The following is an 18,917-nucleotide window of genomic DNA, read 5'->3' as shown; positions in this document are numbered from 1 at the left end:
AGGGTTTTTTCTAATATTTCTCTTCCATGGTAGCTTTTGTGCTGTTTTGGAAGTGGTGAGGAAGCCACTCTGTATTATTAATCTCATACCATCTTGGCATTCTTGCTGTAATCAGGTGCAATTCAGAGTTATGCCATTGAATCAACATTTGGCCCAGAGTGTTGTCCTGACTTACTGGTCCAAAGGACTTCTTTTTTTTCCTCTTCCTGTTCTTGCCATATATATCAAATACACTATTGTATGGAGTAATTTTATTTTCCTTTCAGAGAAGCCTCCTGCATATTATTTGTTCCTTCCTGCCCTCCTTCACAAGAAGGAGGCGGAAGAAGAGTTGTCTGTTTTCTGGGGAGATTCTTTCTGTTGTATCACATAGGGCAGGGCAGGTCCTGCCTAGTCCCCTTGTCAAAAGGCTGGATGCATTTCTAAAGTGCTCAGCCTTGAGCTGCATTGGCTGTTTTCCTCCTCTTTTGCTCTTTGTGGGATGTGAGGAAGCAAAGAAACTGTTATTATCCCATTTTTTTCCCTCATCCCATTTGAGAGTGAGACTCCGACTATTTTTCCCACAAACTTCACTCAATGTGGGGATGGAGACTGTGGGGAGAAGGAACATCAAAGCTAGAAATCTTGGTACGGAGGACAGGAGAGAAATGGGATGGGGAAATGCAGCAAAATTACAAGGGAATTTTTTGAGGGATTCTTGAGGGCTATTGGGCACAGAAACTTTGATAGCTCAGAACTAATTGAAGAAGATTGAGTCTTACTGAGGGAGCAGATTAATTTATTGAAACAATCTATCAGTGGAGTGAAATTGGAGACTAATTAATTGGAAGCTTTTGCAAAATTCGTTGGGTGCATCAGTAAGTAAGTAGAAAGTGCAGATACATTTTTGGTTTTGCAGACAGTATGTGAATAAGGATTTCCAGTGAGTTAATTTATTTTTCTGTTTAGTAGTGGAATTTGTATTTGGGAAGTGCGGGAGCTATATACACATGCAGATGATCACACAGTGATTATGCAATGCCTCTTTATTATGGCGGAGCAAGCCTTTTATAATGTAGGTGAAAATCACAAGATACAATCACATGGTACAATTCTTTCTGATTGGACAGTTAGCTTTGCACATGCTCCTTAGGCTCTCTTCTGATTGGATGATAACTGCCACATCAACATTGTACAAACTTCTTCTCTGCCCAGACCAACACCCTGAAGTTGTTTAACTTCCTGGGTTCTTCCTCATTCTTCCAGGGTCATCTCCTCGTCACATCCTCGCCAAAGCTGAGGTTTTGCCAGTCTTGCTCATATGCAGGATTGCTCACATGCCGATTTCCTCGCAGGAAATCCTTTAGAATCCCCACATATCCCTTTTTTTGTTTTTGAGCAATCCAAACTCCTTGTAAGCCTTTCTGCAACGATTGTCTAATACAAGAAATTAAGCACGGCAAAATAATAGCAAGCACAATAATCACAATAATTACAATGATTACTCCTTTTAACAATTCTTTGCTCATAATAAGTTGACCTTGCCAAAAGGTTGTGGCGTTGGTGCCGGGCTGGGTAATTTGAGCAATGGCATTGGCCTGTGAAAATTTAATTTTTGCCCAACTATCGTCTGACACAAACCCAATGAATTCTTGTGGGTCAGAGTAAGGGATTCTCAATAAACATGTTGTGAATGGGTCCGACAGAGTAGCCATTGAAAGTCAGAAGGATTCTTGACCTGTCTCTTTAGCTACAGTTACCCATATGTTTGGTCGGGGAAACACTACTTTTGCTGGATGAGCATTAATCACTGTCAGAAACATCACAAGGCTTAGAATCACAAACTTGATCTCCTTTCCAAGGCCGCACCCAGCAAGATGGATCCCATCTAGTGCCGGTATCTGTAATAACGCAGGCATAGCCTCGACCCGTCATTTTTAGTTCCACAGGTTCTTTCCACTCTCCTATAGCAACATCTTTGTACTGAGCAAAAGCACTACCTCCACACTGGCTTATACCGAATTTCAGACCCATACTTATATATTACTACTGGTGGTTCCTCCCTATCACCTGTGAGCCGTAAGTAACTTAACACATACACCGCTTTTGCAAGTGGTTCTGCAGCAGCCAAGACCTCTCCCCCTTTTTGTTTTTGCAAAAGCGCCTTTAAAGTTTTGATGCGCTCTCTCCACTATGGCTTGCCCCGTGGGGGAATGTGGTATACCTGTGATGTGACGTATACCCCAGAGTTGACAAAAAAAACAAATTTTTGAGAGGTATAGGCTGGTCCATTATTAGTATCACGGGTCAATTGAACTAATTTCCCATATTCTCTGGCGCATTCCGCCCTACCGTGATGGTAACTTCTCACAGCTTAGTGCTTTTTCGCAGTTCAGTGTTGCAGCTGTCTACTGTTTTTGCCCGCTACCTTGGCACAACTCAGCAGTTTCTTATCTATCTTCCAAGGCCTGTTCTTCCTAGCTATTGCTCAGAGGCTGTGTAAAGCTGCACCTGCAAGACTTATTTCGAGACTTCATCAATTAAGGGTTAGGTAAGCTTCAAAACACAGCATACTTAAAACAGTTTCACAGAACGCTAGAAACAATACAGCAGTTACAGTTACTAGAGTAAGCTAATTGCAGTACTCACAACTAAGGGATATGACGAAATACTACAAAAGTAAACAGTAAGGAAAAATACGAAATAGCACACTTACTTAATGGGGTACTAACATTCAGAGCTGCAATTGCTGGGGAACCCTGGATGCAGCAAGAATTTAGAGTGCCCTTCCTCGCAAACCGGAAATCCTACGCGATGCGTCCACCCGTAGGTGAGGCATCCAACATCACTGCAAGCAGGTCCAACCTCCAAATCAACAGGCCAAAATAACTGGCAATTTCCTTTGAGCGGAAACATCTGATTTCATCCTCCTGTTGGGTTCCACCCAGAGCCTGGCCACCACTCAAGGGGGAAAACCAAGGGAGTTTCTAATAAGGTTAAACACTTGAGGTCTTATTTCTTAATACTGCTAAACAAGGAAAGTTGAATACAGACATTCTTATAGCATTTCATCCTTATTAATAACTACATTTTGTCTAAGCTACATCTTTCACTAGTGACTAATAAGCCTATATATTTCATCAAGGAGTTGCAATTACTGTTAGTATTTTCTCTTAAAAGAGTTGGCAATTTTGGTGTGATTAAGGAGCGAGATAGTGTATTTTGTCCTATTGCAATAGCAAGCATCACCCATACATTCTGCTTAAATGATCAGTCGAAGAGATCGTGAACTGTTGGCACAGGGGTATCCACAGCACCCACAGATGGCTCCTGAGTGTCTACCAAAAGCTGCCTCTCATGCCTCAGGTGTAGTTGCACACAGCTTGCTGGTAATCACCTGTGGGGACTGTGACCTGTGAAGACACAAGCATAACCTCCTCCCCCGGTTATTAAAGGATATGGTCCTTTCCAGTTAGCACTTTCCAGGTTTTTTTGCTAACACCTGAGCCTTATGACACTTGAAACACTTAGTTCGAACAAACAGGCTGCACCGATGACCCAGCAGGCACTTGGGTGCTCTGTCAGAGAGCTCCACACTCTGCAGCTGCAGCTGGGCTGCGTCTCACACACGCAGAACAATCACACAAAGAGGTCTCTTACACTTATCACTGACACAACATAAAATGACAAATACTACAAACATCAAAACACCATTAAGAATATATAAAGCCATTGCTAGTTGATTATGTGGTGCGTCCAGAAAATTCCCCCTTCTTTGTTTTATACCGTTCACCTATTTCAGCCCATTTTGCTGGTTCAAAGGCTGTGAGGGTATCAGCAGGATAGCCTTGGTTTCCGCACCATTTAAGTAACCTTTGTACAGAAGTTTCATTATAAGTTATCCCTCTCAGAGAGTATATGCAGCAGGAGTCTGACAGTGGCCATCTCCTCTGTGGGCTTGTTCTCCCCATGCTCTACCGACTGAGTTAGCCGGGCTCCTTATTAATAACTAGGCTCATAATAAGTTGTTAAAAAATGGTGCAACCGCTTCACGCACTGCAGCGCATAGGCTGCAACATTAGCCTGTTGCATTCCTCTGCTGTTTAATTCAATCATATCAGCTATAGATGCTCCATGTGGGAGGGTCGCTAGCAGGTGCTGGGCAGATGGGTTAGCGTTTTTGAAGGCCATTAACTTGAACATCTTTTCTTTCATCTCTAGGGTCATGTCAGATTGTTGTTCTAGGGAGTGATAAAGACGGTCTACATATTTTGAAAAAGGTTCATTAAGTCCCTGTTTTACTGTTACAAACTTGTACCTGTTTCTTCCCTTCTGTGTCAGGTACAGACAGTAGGGCCTGACTGTGATAGCCGTAACACTTCATTAGAGAGATTGACCTGTAGATCTACTGCGGTGAAGGGCCCTGTACCCAATAGCATTTGTGCTTGGACAAGATGAAGGGGATCACCCTGTGGGCGCGGACGAACCTGTTCTTCGTTAGCTAACTTCGTCCATGCGCTTTCAAATAACATTATTTGATATGGAGTTAAAATAACTGCTGCTATTTGATCAGTATCTTTTGGAATTAACAACGATGATGAGAAGATATAGTGAATGATTTGTTTGGTCAATTGGTGATGAAGACCATTTTGGATTACTGAAGCCCTAGCCTTTTCAAGCAATTTCCAATCTAAGGGATCCCACTCATTGGCACCAGTAACAGTATTAACGGAAACTGGAAATGCTTGTACGGTTTCTGGGATAAAAGATCCTTCTACTATAGCATCTCTAAGAACTCCTTTCCATCGGCGTGTAGCTACAGAGGCACTCTGCATCTGTGAAGAGAAAAGATGCGAAGCTGCAGGGTGAGATGATGAGGGTGCAGTAGCAGGCACAGGAACTGAATACTCGAGCGATGGATCAGGAGGAGCAGATGGCTGTGGTCCCGTGTTTGACGAAAAGGTATATGGTTTCTGCTCCATCTTCTCTGCCTGTGTTGCAGCCAATTTCTCAAGGCTGTTTACAAGCTGCAGGAGTAAAGTTTCAGTGTTTGAAGAGCCAAGTTGTGAGGCGGGGGGGGTGTTCTCCTGTGGTGTTGCCTTGTGAGGGCGGGAGGGGCGGGCACAAGTCCCTGCCCTCATCTGTGTCCCGCCCACTATTGGAGTGCTTGGTCTCTCTCAGTTTCTCCTCAGTCCCTTTCCGGTTCATATCAGATACACTTCTGGTGGTTCCAGCCCCTGATTGCGCAGTTTTGGATCTAACCCCTGTTGCTCGCCGCGGTCCTGGCGGCACAATCGATAAGGCAAACGGATTTTTCGGCTGACCCAGTGTGGCGGGAGCCGCAAGCAGCGTAGAGCACCCCCCTCTCTCGTCGCTCCGGGGCGAGGGGGAAGGGGCCGGACCGTCCCTCTGGCCGTGGCCGGGGCAGTGTGGTAGCGGCGGCAGCGGCGGCGTGGTTGATATATTAAAGTTAGAAGCCGCTAGTGTCTCTCAGATTAATTTCCATAGCGCGGTATAGGCGCTCACTTCTTTTGCCAACTTTCCTCCATCACTGACCGAATCCCATAGCTGTTTCCCTATGGCTTCCCAGGTAGCCGCTTGAAATGCAAACCCTGCACTGGGGATAAGTCCCTTCTCTCGGTTCCACTTTAATAAGCCTTCTAACGCAGACTTGTCATATTTTATCCCTCTCACAGAGAGGATAAGTTGGAGGAGTTTTACTACTGCTTGCTCGTCTCTAGTAAGCGTAGACCCCATTCCTCCCTGGCCTCCACCTCTCGCGGATCGTTAGCCGCCTCTCGCGGCTCCCTATACTTAGCTGCCTCTCGCGGCTCCTTAAAGGGACAGCGTGCTGATTCTCACCTTCAGACACCGGGGCAGTGTCTGGCTCAATTTCGACCGGCCTTCCCGTGATTGCACCTCACCGAGTCCCCTTTGGACTTGTGCTAATGTGATTCGTCCCTGTTCGGGCGCCAGATGCGGGAACTATATACACATGCTGATGATCACACAGTGATTATGCAATGCCTCTTTATTATGGTGGACAAGCCTTTTATAATGTAGGTGAAAATCACAAGATACAATCACATGGTACAATTCTTTCTGATTGGACAGTTAGCTTTGCACATGCTCCTTAAGCTCTCTTCTGATTGGATGAGAACTGCCACATCTACGTTGTACAAACTTCTTCTCTGCCCAGACCAACACCCTGAAGTTGTTTAACTTCCTGGGTTCTTCCTCATTCTTCCAGGGTCATCTCCTCATCACATCCTCGCCGAAGCTGAGGCTTTGCCAGTCTTGCTCATATGCAGGATTGCTCACATGCCGATTTCCTCGCAGGAAATCCTTTAGAATCCCCACAGGGAAGCTAGGTTCAGAGATGTATATAGAGAAGGAACGGGGAGAAATGGAAGCAAGCTGTGTATCTAGTAAGCTTCAACATGAAACGAGACTGCTTTACACACTAACAGCTAAATTTGGGTGAACCTGAAAGTTAAACACAGCCTCAGTATATTTAATGTCACCTTGGTTTTATTTTTTTTGAAGAACCTGTGAAATTTGGTTTAAAAAAAATACTAAAGCAGCAGGATTTAGTAATGGTGTCAGACTAAATGATACCTGGAGCTGTGTGCAATATATGTTGTTTATGGTTACCTGATTAATTTTAGCCTCCTCTCCCTTAAAAAAATTAAATTTGTGATGCTGATAAAAGTACTGTCATTTCAAATGAACTGGCACCTGCTTGCTTTGGCCTGTTATGAACATGCATGTCTGTGCATATACACATGTATACATGCATACACACACAGCGCAAACCAGAAACTTGCAACTTTCTCCATCTAAGTTTTGAAGAAATGTTCCTGTGTATGTGTGCCATTTCTAACGAGAAACAAAAATACTGTAGGAAAAGATCATTGTAGGCCTCAGAAAACAACTGCCCGAATTGCCCCATGAGACAACACACATACAAGTTCTAACACAACAAAGTCAGTAACTAACCCCACCCCGCTATCAAAAATATTCCTGCCCCATAAGAATAAAACATGGCAACTCCACTAAAATCCAACTGAACAGAAATCATTCCCCCACTATCTACAGTAACCACCCCAAACTTTTAAACTCAACAAAACACCCAATGCCATCCCTACAAGAAGCACTAAGACAAACCCTTACACCATATCCCACAACACGTCAATCCCCTCAAGCCTCAGGAAAAGGCAGACACAGAATAAACAAAGACCACTAACATCCCACCTAAATAAACCATAAACAGCACCAAAGATACAAAAGAAATCCCAAAACTCAACCACCATCCACATCCCATAACAGATGCTAGTACCAAACCAACCATTCCATAAGACAAAGACAGATTAGACTCTACTGCCAGCCCCCCTAAAACAAAAAACAATGCTAAAAAAAGCACAAAATAAGTCATAGTAGTTCCCGCTTAGCTTTTCTTCAAGGTCTATGGCCTGAAAAACTGTCAGTCTCAACCACAGGAACCCATAAAGCACATTCCCACTCCCCCCCCCCCCCAACATTCTATGTATAATTGTACATTAATTTATTTACCCCATATGCTATATTAGCTCAGGGAATACATTCAATATATGGACTATACTCATTATTATGTAGAGCATACCTCTCTCCTCCCCACCCTACTTTCAGGGGATTGGCAGTCCATGCTTGATAGATAAGAACCAATACCTGTACTACAAATATCCATTGGTGTACTGTACATATACTAAAGTGATGAAATACTAAATTTATGATAATTTTATTTTTAGGCCTTAAAGAACATCCTAAGAAATCTTTCTTTTTTGTATGATAAATACTAATGCAATCTTATTTCTTCTTTAGCAATTCCTGTACATGCTAGACAATAGTTAAGAACAGGGTTTTCTGCATTTATTTACTAATATTTTGGAGTTTAAAACTGTTCTGATCACCCCCTTTGTTTATGCACTAGAAATGGGATGTGTTTGAATTTTCAACCCCTGAAGGAAAAAAAGCAGAACTTTTAAATAATGCTGCTCACCAATTATTTTGATGCCTTGGCAGTTTACTAGCCTGCAATTGCTGACTTCTGTTATTCTGAACTGAAATAGCTGTAGCATGTTTATCAGGGATCAGTCACCTGATGCCTGCCATATTTCTACAGCAAAGGAGAAACTTCCATTAAAAACTCTGCAAAATGCAGTAGTAACATCTTGGGGGTTTGTTTTATTGTTTTCAGGGTGCTGGGTGCACTGCACTGGTGGTAGCTGTGGTTGCAAGGAAGTTAGAACTTACCAAAGCTGAAAAACATGTGCATAATTTCATGATGGACACCCAGCTAACTAAAAGAGTAAGTCACACTTTATATTCACAACTGAAAAGGAAATGTGTGTTAAATTTATTTCTGCGTTTGTTTTAAATGGTTTCATGCTCCATTCTCTTATTGAACTTCTTCATGGGTGTGATTTTGCAAGGTGCTATGTGGAGGAATTGAATGCCCTGAGCTTCTCTTTGAAGTTGAGGGCAACAGCAGGTTCTCAGAATATTTTGAGTATTTGAATATTCTTCTATAGTGGGTCCTTGCAGCTGGAAGATAATTGATGTAACCAACAGTTAAAAGCTGTGAAACTAGAGACTAATATATTAAGCTGATGAACTTTCATGCAGCATATGAGAAGAATATATAGAATTTTAAGGTTTATTCTATCCAGCTACCCTTTATATAAATCTAAATATCAGTTTAATAGTGTATCCAAGTGGTGTTTTGGTAGTTTCAGACTCATGAAACTCAAAGGAAATGAAAAGCAAACAAAACAAGCAACCAAATCTGAGATGTACCTCAGATCACAAATTCATTACACAGATACTAGAGAAGCTTCCTCACAGCCTGAAGATAGCCAGATCTTGTGGAAATGCAAGGACTAGAGATCTTGAGGATGTCTCTAAAATCTGATTCTGCTTCCACTGAAGTCAGGACCAAGGTTCTCCAATGCTTTTATGGTTTCAAGGTTGGGAGCTCCTGCTGGGAAGAGCTACTGCATAGCATTCCTAAAACATCTTTACCTATACATTATATTGGCTCTGACATTGCAGTGACTGGCATGATATAAAGCCAGAGGGAGAGAAAATATAGATCAATAACAAGAACTGTTTGTCTTTGCAAGTAGCCTAGTAATTCTGTCATTAATCAACACTGCATTGAAATTCTTTGTCTATTGCTTTCAAGTATTCTTGGGAATATTGGAGGGCCTAGGAAGGAACTATAAGTATTCTTATGTTTAACATTTTATAGAAAGCCTCTTAAAAAAAAAAACAACCCAAAGCACTCATGAAATAGAACACTGGCTACATTTATTGACAAGTTGTTTCTTCATCTCTAAGAATGGTAAGAAAGAAGCCAGAATAAGGAAAAATATAAAAAACAAAGCAAACAAAAAACCCTGTTCTAACAGCTCTGAAAATTTATAATACTGTTAAATTGCTAAGATAAACAAAGGTAATAATGATACAACAGGAAAGAGAGAATTTTTATGGTCCTATAAAATGCATCTAGTTAATTGCCATACAGATAAGAAAATAATTCTTCACTGTAATTTATATTGTCATAAAAAACAAATGGTCCTAACTCTTTTCAAAAGGGAGAAGTAATTCCCAGATGCAAAGAAAGTTTGTCCCAATATCACTTTTATAAGCAACATGGAAATTGCTCAGCAATCCCTTTGGTATGATAATTGCTTTCTAGCCTCACTGCTGCAGCTTCTTCATGTACCCACTTCCCACAGTTAGGCAGTCTTAAGTGCTTTAGTAAGACTTTACATTAGAAAAGATAAAAAAGACATAATGCTATTTTTGTCAGTCTGGTGTTTTTCTTTTATGAAACAGGTGAAAAATGCAGCGGCCAATGTACTCAGGGAAACATGGTTAATTTATAAAAGTACAAAGCTGGTTAAAAAGATAGACCATGCGAAAGTAAGAAAGCATCAACGAAAATTCTTGCAAGCTATTCATCAGTAAGTACAATTTTACTTTGTTTTTCCTGTCCAAGCACTCTCTTTCTCTCCTCCCCTCTTGTTCTCTTTTCCTCATTCTCTTTTCCTCATTCTCATGCTGCCTCTCATTTTCTCTCATTCCCTTTCTGTATCTCGTTCTATTTCTCTCATTTCCCCTCTCGCTCTCTTTCACTCTCTCTCATTCTCTCTTTCTCATTTCCTCTTCCAATCTCTTTCTCTCCCCCTCTCTTTCCCTCTCTGTTTCTTTCTCTGCGTCTCAAGATCTCCTTCTTTCTCTCTTTTTCTCTCCCTCTCTCATTCTTTATTTTTCTGCCTATTTGTTCATTTTTCTTCCTCCCTCTTTCTCACCTCTCCCCCTTTTTATCTCTCCATCTCTTGTGTACCCCCCTGTTCTCTTTCCCTTCCCTGTCTTTCTGTCTCTTTCTCTCTCCCCTTCTCTTGCTTGCTTTCCCCCTTTCATTCTCTCTGTTTTGTTCTCTCCTTCTCTCTCTCTCTCTTTCTTTCTCTCTCTTTCTTGCTCCCACTCTATGTTTCTTTCTGACAAAATCACATGCACTCTCCACCCTCCCCATCTCTCTCCTTTACATTGTCTTGTCTCTCAGCCTCTCTCAGTTTCTTGTTCTCTCTCTTTCTCCTCTTCTTTGTTCATCTTTCTCCCCTCTCCTCTCTCTCTCTCTTTCTTGCTCTTTCTTACTCTCTTTCCCACTTCTCTCCCCTCCCTTCCCTCATCGTCACTCATTCTTTATTGCTCTTGCTTTCTGTCTCTTGGTTTCTCTTTTGCTTTCTCGCTCTGTTGCTCATTCCCTCCCGCACTTTCCCTCTCTTTCTCCTTTTCTTCCTCTTGCTCATGCTCTTCCTCCTCTTTGCGCGCTCTTCCTCTCTTGCACACATTCTCTTTCCCTCACACATTCACTCTCTCCTTTCCTAGAATTGTGCTCTTGAGTTTGAATTTTCTTTCTTTCAGAGTAAGACAAAGATAAGGTTTTACTGTAGTATCTATTTAGAAAATAAAATACTCTGGTTATGTGCAGCGCAGGGTAATGCAGAATTGTTGAGAGTGTTTGTAGGAGTTTTCTAAGTCACAGCCAGCTAAAATTGTACAGTGATTTACTCTTCCTTGGACTACATGGGAGCAGCCACAGACTCATCATAAGGAACATCTAGGACCCATGCTGCTATTTGTCTGTTCTATTTGAGATGCCTATCCAGCCTGTGGCAGTTTTCCATGACATACTGGGAGATGTAGATTGATTAAGGTTCTTTTTGAACTGATGTTGATAATTTCTAAGTATGGATCTGCATGTGACCCAGGCTGTGAGGAGAGCTGGGGGCAGCATCCAGCTGACCCACCTACATTCCTGAAAAAGATTCCTATGTGTCATCATCTTGCATAAAAGAGAGGAAGGGAAGGCTAGGTTATCAGATTTCCTATTAGTAAATTGAGGATAACAGTCATTGGATCTCTGTCTCATAGCAATGTTGTAAGGACTAGGTAGCTAAGCTTTGAAGATATGAAGTATTCTACAAACCTTAATTACTATATCATACTTAGCAAACTTTCGGGGTTAAATGTTACTGTGTTCTTTTAGAAAAATTTGAGGCAATAGAGACCACAAAAGCTGAGGCATTTTTTGATAGTTAAAAAGGTTTTTTTATCAGTTCTGTCATCCTGCTTAGCTTAAAGGATTGGGAGGATGAGAGGAGTGGCAGGGGTTGTGGGGTAGAAGGTGGCATATCCTGTATGTCCTTTGCTGGACTTGAATCCCTGATTACAAAGGTTACGTCATAACATTTTAAACTTGTTATTTATTTTCTGTGTGTGTGTGTGCATGTACACACACTTGTGCATGAAAAGAGGAATCTAAATTAAAAAGCATAGGAGGCTTGTTCTGCACCTGCCTTAAAAATTCATTAATCATGTAGGGGGTGGGGTGGAGAAGATGGCACCAGTGATATTTTCCTAGCTGTGCCAGACAAACTTCGAACACCTATGTTAATAATACATTTCCCTCTGTCCTTTAGCATTTTGCTTCACATTCCAAAACTTGTTGTATTTAAGCAAGAAAATTGCATAATTTTCTCAGTATGCTGAGGAATGGACCATGGATAGAAACAGTGCTCTAGTAGTCGTTTTCTAGCTGCAGAAGAGTATTGTGTGCAATTTGTTTTCTCTCCCCTTGCATCTTTGAACTTTTCTCAAGGGAACAAGAGACCTCATAGTAGCAAATGGCTCTCTTCCATCTTTCTGGATTCTTAAGTTTTTTATTGGTTCCCCTCCCTCACCTTCCCAATCATTGGGCTGGAGACAGGAATAAAAGGTGTGAAGTTTCAAGGCCAATTTTAGACAAGAAATCAGAGCAGGTAATGATAACAGTCTCAAACTCACAATCACATCCCTAAAAGGTCTAAAAATATTGTCTGCGACTGCTACCTTCAACTGGTCTCAGTCTTTTTTCTTTCTCGTGCACATTTAATAAGGTGAAGGTGAAATCAGTACTCTAAACAATAATATTAAAAGACATTTTATATATTTTATAAAGAAGAAAATCTGCAGGGGTTAGTTAATGGAAGATTTGAAGGTGCCATGGATTTCCTCATCATGAACATGAGAGAATTAGACTCCAAATGTGGCAGTCACTGATTGGAAGCAATAGCAACTCCATAGGACTCTCCACCTGCTGAATAGAGCCCACTGTGCTCATTTGGTTGTTTTAGTATATTTTACAGTTTGTCTTCTTCTGTTTTGTCTTTTTATTTCAACAAAATGAAAATAGAGCTCGGAAGTAAGTTGTATGAGCTGTTCCTTCCTAAATTTGCAGAATTTACCACTGTCTGCATGCAGAAAATAGAGTCTTTATTTGTGAACTTCAATGGTCTGATTGCTGCCATGGAAACACGATTCAGAAAAATGATATTTTGCTGTGATAAGTGAAGTTCATAAAATCAAGATGTTTCATATTTCCCTGTAATGAATTTAAGAACAAAAGTCTGACATTTTTATCTTCATCTGGCTGCTGCAGCTAAAGACTTACCATTACCTAGAGATACGTTTTCTAGTCTGTGCCAGGTTTTGGGTTGGTTACCATTAGGTATTATCACATTGATGTCAGCTGTTACTTTTTTTTTTCTTTCTACAATAACAAAGGATTGCTCAAAATTTTAAAATTTGGTATACTAACTGGCAAATAGATGTTTCAAAGAATCTTAAGAAAAGCAGAAAATATATGTTCTGCAAATTGTTTGAGAGAGTGCTCACTAAAACACTAGGATTATCATTCTGTAGTCAAATCATTACATGCTTATCTCTGAGTAAATATTTTGTTCTGGGGAAGTAATGATATAACTCATTACTTTGGAGATTCCTTCATATTCGCTTTAGAATACCTCCAGCTTGTAGCCTCTGAAACCACTATTTCTATAAACTGCATTTACATTGTGCTCTGAAGGAAGTCTCCAGTGGAAGAAGAGTGTATGACATACCAGTAACAAGCTGCTGGAATTGCAGTTTTATATGAACAATTGATTTCTACCTTAAGAGAGTTATTTCCACATATTAAGAAAAATATTTCACAGCATTCTTCTTCATGGAGGATAGCCTAGATGTGAAAGGAAAATGTATGGTAACTAAATATCTGATACAAACTTCTGATTTTAGAGTATCTCCCCAGAGGCTTTTATTTTACAAAAAAGTAAAAAAGCCCAAAACTTGATACCTTCATCTGCTTCTCAGAATTTAAGTGGTAATTTGTATCCATTTTCCCCAATTTAGTTTGGAAAAATAAATGTCCCTGAATAGGACTCTCTTCCTCCAAATCTGCATCCAGGTTAAAATAATTTATAGACCTCTTGGAAACATAAAGCTATTTGAGATGAACAGATTGATTGGCTTCCAGGAGTTAAAGGAAATAATCCTGATCCCACTGAAAGCCTTGAAAGTTTTGTCATTAATTTAAATAGGGTCAGAATTTCATCCCCCATGTTCAAAATTCAGAGAAGGTAAAATGATTTTTCACATTAGGGTTTGGTTGGAGCACTTTGAGGTATACAGAGCCTTGAAGTATAAAAGAATATCCCTTTTGCAACTGCTGTGGATGTGCTATACAGGCTGTCAGTGGCATGGAGCTCTTTTGTGCCATTGACAGACTTTTAGTTTTTTGCTTTACAAGAACAGTTTTGTATGCTTTTGTGCAGTCATGTTTGCTTTATAAAAGATATATATAGCTAAGACAATAAATGACAACTAGGCAGAGTATGTGTTAGCAACCTATGTGCCACAAAATGCTGCCAACCTAATTTTCATTTGAGAGTTAACCAAATGAATAGCTTGATTGCCTGTTGAGCTACTAGTAGACTGCATGGCATCTATCACACGTTTTATAAATTGATTTGTTGCTTTTGAAAAATGCTATTTCTTGCTTAGAACATTCACCAGAAAAATAATTGAAAGTCCAAGTAATTCTACTTTAGGAAACATTTAAAAAGCCCACTTAAACTTAAGAGATAAATTGCTTATTTTTTAAAATCACATCTGAAAACCACTCCTTTAGTAGTTAATCTGAAAAACATGGAATTTGAGTCAGGGAACACACAGGAAAGGACAATTACATATCTTTCAGAGTATGTGCATCACTAATTAATAATAATGCAGTTAGCTAAGCATTAAAGAGAAAATATACCTTTGATTCTTCTTTCATAATTTTTACAGCAGTCTAGTTTAAATAGTTCATTGTCTAATGTAAGTTTAAAATGTAACCATATTTAAAATCACAAATGTTCAGAGCAGTAAGAAAATTAAATGTATTGGCAAGTATGTTGGTTATTTAGCTGCTGGTCAGATGGAAGTTCTCTTTAAAGTAATGAGAAACTCACTTATCACTGTATTTCCATTAGGTTAAAACACCTGCTAATCCAATACATTTCTGACAGAACAGGGCTAATACCTGTATCTAGTCATGTAGGCATGGGAAGATTCTTGATTGCTACAACATTAATTATAAAAAAGCATTTGTTCTATGTTTCTTCCTATATCTACTTGTAATGATACTGAGGCTTTGAGGAATGTTATGGCTTTCTTTCATATAGTCTGGATAAACTGTTATGTCCCTTTTTGGATGCAACTTTACCCATGGCAAACAGTAGTCTCAAGGACATGACATTTCCTTGCTCTTTTTCTTTTGCGATGTTGAAGACGCATGCTTCTCATTGTACCAGAAACGTGACCAATTCTGACTTTATACAAAGCACTTGAGGCATTGTCCATGCAGTTATCTGTTCTTGTAAGTTTTATGCATGCTTTTTAGAAGTCCTAAGATAACCACATAGGTGCACACACACACACAAAAATCTGACTTAAAATTCCACTTTTTAGATTAAGAAGTGTAAAAATGGAACAAAGGAAACTGAATGATCAAGCCAACACTTTGGTGGACCTGGCAAAGGTTAGTAGGCAATTATTGTTGTTTTGTATCAAGATTCATCCTTTCCAAGTGAAGAGCTCATCAGTGAAAATGTTATGAACTATACATGCAAATATTATTAACAAGTTTGTTAATTCTAGAAAATGAAAACATATATCTGTTTTGGGTTAACATTTATTAAGTAAAACATCTTGTTTGTGGCTCTGACCAAGGTTTGAATGTATCTTTTATTTTTTGAACATTTGGAAAAGATTTCATAACTGAGGGGCTGATCCTGAGAGCTGCTGAAACAGACTGCAGTCATCATGGAAAATGCTTAGGATGTGTCGCGGATGAAAGTATTGACACGGTAATATTTAGTAAGAAATCTAGGTTTATTAATAACTAACAGCAATTTGTTATTATAAAATAATTCAGAAATACTAAAAGAAAGAAAAGCGACTTATTCAGATTCTAAAATGACAAGATTCACACTAACTTACTTAACGGTACCTATATATACATATATACACATGCATGCACATAACAAAATGGACAAACATACAGAAACAAAGGTGTTTGGATTCAGTAGAATGAACACAGAACAGACATACACACACAGAAACAAGGGTACGTACCCACACACACACACACACACACAGAGTAAAGAGAAGCTAGCTCAAAGAAAATTTCCCTCTCGAGTTTAGAGTAAATACTCACAATGCCTTGGCATTCCTCAACGGGCGATAATTGAGACTCAAGCGGGGGACTTCGCCCTGGCCTTCCGTCTGGAGCAGACGACACCTTAAGGGTTTGGTACCTGAGAGGCGTCCCAGCTCAGGGGAGATGCTGGTCACAGGCCCGCTGCGATCCAGGAGAGCTCAAAGGGTCTCCCTGGTGGTCGCCATTTATAGGGTCCAAGATAATTGACTTTTGTCAAATACCTTCTGGTGCCTTCCAGCAGTTACAAAAGAATTTGATTAATGTGCGACTCTGTTATTGTTCCCATTTGACCACATTCCAGGCACAGGTGTGCCAGGCCCTTAGGAGTTGATGGGCCATTTTAACCATTTCCAAGCAATCGGGAGGGGCAGGAGCCAGGCTCGTTAACATTGTCAGTCCTTATCTCCACAGACTGGTGTATAGCTCGGGGGATGTGGGTGGAATCGCACCTAGCACCAAGCAGCCCAACAAAGAGGGGCGGGGGGGGGGGGGGGGGGGGGGGTAAGGATTGCACCACCACAGGATGAACTTTGACTACACAGTGTTTGTGTAGTTCTGTATAATAAAGAGGTTTCTTGTCTGGAGACAGACTATGCTGTGAGGGACTATAGTTCACAGGCCCTCACACAGACTGAACTTAGGGGCTGTGGTTTTCCATTTCCATTCTCTTATGACTTTAGACAAATAACTTTAGGTCTGTATTTGCTCCAAGTTTTTATAATCAATAATAACTATCCACTTTGCTGATATATTATAAGGATTTGTTTTTCTTTTTAAAGTTATTTGAGGTCTATTCAATTCCAAACTGTTAGTGGAAAAATATTGAGCCAGGTCCAGCAGTCCAAGAGAGGTGAGGCTGCTGAAGCTCCATGCCCCCAGGTGCAACCATTAGCGAAGCAAGCTGAAGATGTATTCCCAGCAGTCACATGCACACAGAGCAGACATACATCACATACATACATGGCCAGTGTCACGACCCGAATTGGAAGCCCAGAGAGTCGCAACGGTTCTGTGATCCCCTCAGGTTAAATTAAGGTGAAACAACACCAAAGGACCAGTTAAAATGTTTTACTTGCGGTAGAGAACAACTTAAACTTGGAAAAGGTTAATAAGCAATGTGGTCTCTTATAAATCTATAAGAAAGGAAAGGAAAGGAAAGGAAAGGAAAGGAAAGGAAAGGAAAGGAAAGGAAAGGAAAGGAAAGGAAAGGAAAGGAAAGGAAAGGAAAGGAAAGGAAAGGAAAGGAAAGGAAAGGAAAGGAAAGGAAAGGAAAGGAAAGGAAAGGAAAGGAAAGGAAAGGAAAGGAAAGGAAAGGAAAGGAAAGGAAAGGAAAGGAAAGGAAAGGAAAGGAAAGGAAAGGAAAGGAAAGGAAAGTCAAAGAAAGACAGATCACCACCCCTGGATCCAGCGTTGTCTCAGGTCCAGTAATCTTGGGTGGTGGGTGCACACACAGCAAAGTTTTCTATCGCCTTTTAAGTTCATTTTATCAGCTGATTAGCATACTTTGTTTTTTCCTCAGTACCCAGAATTTTGCTGATTTCATGCTTGTGAGCAATCATCCGGCTCCTGAGGCAGAAATGATCACCTCTTATCAATTCTTGTCACCTCTTCAATGGTGAAGGTGCGAAGCTGGTTGCAAGGCATGCATGGTGTCTGGCATACACAATACAGCCACAAAGTATCGGGCTTACACAATGGAGCCAGTGATTAGTGGTCCTTGTGCTTGATGGGAAACATTTGGTTTCGCTCAGTCCACGTTTCCCCCCTTTGAGGCCTATCTAAGGAGTTTGTCAATACAACTGCAAAGGAGTGGGGGGTGCATCCTTCAATACACTCCCACTTCCTTAGGTGACATTCCTTAGACTAATCACAAAGGCCACAGCTTGTCCTTGAGGTTTTCTGTGTCGATGAATGTTTGAGACATTATTTTTTTCAGTTCCTTACAGCCAGCCACACAGATCACAGACAAATACACACAGAGCACTCAAACGTACACAGACAGCACCAACGGCCTCATGCTGCTTTCCTCTCTGGCTGAGCAGGATCACAGAATCACAGAATGGTTGAGGTTGGAAGGGACGTCTGGAGGTCATCTTGTCCAAGCTCCCTGCTCAAGCAGGGCCACCTAGAGCCGGTTCTCCAGGACCACGTACAGATGGCTTTTGAATATCTCCAAGGATGGAGACCACAAATTCCCTGGGCAACCTGTTCCAGCGCTTGGTCACTCTCACAGTAAAAGAGAGTTTCCTTATGTTCAGACGGAACCTCTTGTGTTTCACCTTGTGCCCATTGCCTCTTGTCCTGTCACTGGGCACCACTGAAAAGAGCCTGTCTCCATCCTCTTTGCACCCTCCCTTCAGGTATTCATATACATTAGAATCATAGAATCGTTTAGGTTGGAAAAGACCTTTAAGGTCATCAAGTCCAACCATAAACCTAACACTGCCAAGTCTACCACTAAACCAAGTCCCTAAGCACTACATCTACATGGCTTTTAAATACCTTCAGGGATGGTGACTCAACCACTTCCCTGGGCAGACTGTTCCAATAATTGACAAACTTTTCAGTGAAGAAATTTTTCCTAATATCCAACCTAAACCTCACCTGGCAAAACTTGAGGCCATTTCCTCTCATCCTATCACTTGCTAATTGGGAGAAGAGACCGACATCCACCTTACTACAACCTCCTTTCAGGTAGTTGTAGAGAGTGATAAAGTGTCCTCAGCCTCCTTTTCTCCAGGCTAAACAATCCCAGTTCCCTCAGCTGCTTCTCACAGGACTTGTGCTCTAGACCCTTCACCAGCTTCATTGC

General features: G+C 40.8%; 1 pseudogene; it reads left to right on the top strand.

Annotated features, from left to right (window-relative positions):
• LOC141917716 (small conductance calcium-activated potassium channel protein 2-like) overlaps window positions 1-18,917 on the top strand; it is a 159,213-nt pseudogene that overhangs the window by 128,031 nt on the left and 12,265 nt on the right.

Source organism: Strix aluco, chromosome W (genome assembly GCF_031877795.1).
Source record: "Strix aluco isolate bStrAlu1 chromosome W, bStrAlu1.hap1, whole genome shotgun sequence".
NCBI lineage: Eukaryota > Metazoa > Chordata > Aves > Strigiformes > Strigidae > Strix > Strix aluco.
The sequence above is the reverse complement of the archived record's forward strand: the minus strand, read 5'-3'. Positions and strand labels throughout refer to the sequence as shown.